Raw genomic sequence first — 1,695 nt, forward strand, 5'->3', positions numbered from 1 at the left:
GAACCCCAAACCTGCTCTTGCATACACGCGTACGAGCATTATATTCTGTGCCTTATCATGTGTATATATTTATGTGTGTGTGTGTGTGTGTGTGTGTGTGTGTGTGTGTGTGTGTGTGTGTGTGTGTGTGTGTGTGTGTGTGTATGTGTGTGTGTGTGTGTGCGTGTGTGTATATACATATATATGTATATATGTAAATATATATATATGTTATATATATATATATATATATATATATATATATATATATATATTCATTCACACACACATACACAAATGTGTGTGTATGTATTTAAATATATATATATGTATATACATATATATGTATATATATATATATATATATATATATATATATACACACACACACACACACACACACACACACACACACACACATATATATATATATATATATATATATATATATATATATATATATATTCATCCACACCGTCATCTATGCAGATATGTGTCCAGACGGCCAAATTCCCAAGTAAATGCAAAAATAAACACATACATCCACACACTTACACGCATAAACACACAGCAGCCGACAGTCTAAGTCCACTTGTCACCATGTACTTAGTTCGTCCAAGCAAACTTGAAAATTCTCCACAATTTGCATCGCCAACTTGCAACAAAACGGCCTACCTAAAAAAAAAGGAAGAGAAAAAGTAAATCAAGTCAATTTAAAATCGACCGACATTTGACTTTGACTGAAATTCTTTAAAGAAGAAAAAAAAAAGTTTCTCCCCCAATTTCTTTCTGTCTCCTCCTCCTCCTCCTCCTCCTCCTCCCCTCTCCCCTCTGCCTACCTCCCTTACGCCTGATCTGTTGTCCACTTCCTCTTTCTCCCTTCCTACCATCCCTCTTCCTCTCTTCGCCACATCTCTTATTTCCACCTCTTCCCCTTCCCCTCTCTCCTCTCCCTTCCTCTCTCTTCCTCTCAGTCACCCTGCCTCAACCCTCTCCTCCCTCTCTCTTCCTTACTCCCTCCTCCCCTCCCGTCTCCCTGCCTCCACCCTTCCCTCCCTTCTCCCTCCTCTCCCTTCCTCTCTCCTTCCTCTTCCCCTCCCGTCTCCCTTCTTCCTGTCTCCACCCTCTCCTCCCTTCTCCCTCCGTCCCCCTGTCTCCACCCTCTCTCCTTCCTCCTCCCCTCCCTTCTCCCTTCCTCCTCCCCCCCGTCTCCCTTCTCCCTGCCTCCGCCCTCCCCACCCTTCTCCCTCCTCTCTCTTCCTCTCTCCCCCCGTCTCCCTACCTCCACCCTCCCCACCCTTCCTCTCTCCCCCCGTCTCCCTACCTCCACCCTCCCTCCCCTTTTCCCTGCCTCCCCACCTGTGTTGGCCTTTTCCTCACGGTCAGTCAGATTCGGGTCTTGTTTTTAAGTCTCTCTTGCTTGTGGTTACGTTGTTGTTTTATTTTCATCATTAGAACTATTGCTTTATTAAGGTTGTCATCATTACTACTATTGTTGTTATCTTGATCATAAAAAAAGTACAGTCGTAAAAATGATCATGATAATAATCATGGGTATTGTCAGTGCTATTGTTATTACAGTTAGTATTGTCGTTATTATTATTATTATCATTATTGTTATAATTTTTATTAGAAGTAGTAGTATTATCATCATCATTATATCATCATCATTATTATTATTATCAATATTATCAATATTATTATTATTATTATTAT

This window comes from Penaeus chinensis, chromosome 20, assembly GCF_019202785.1.
Source record: "Penaeus chinensis breed Huanghai No. 1 chromosome 20, ASM1920278v2, whole genome shotgun sequence".
NCBI classification, from domain to species: domain Eukaryota; kingdom Metazoa; phylum Arthropoda; class Malacostraca; order Decapoda; family Penaeidae; genus Penaeus; species Penaeus chinensis.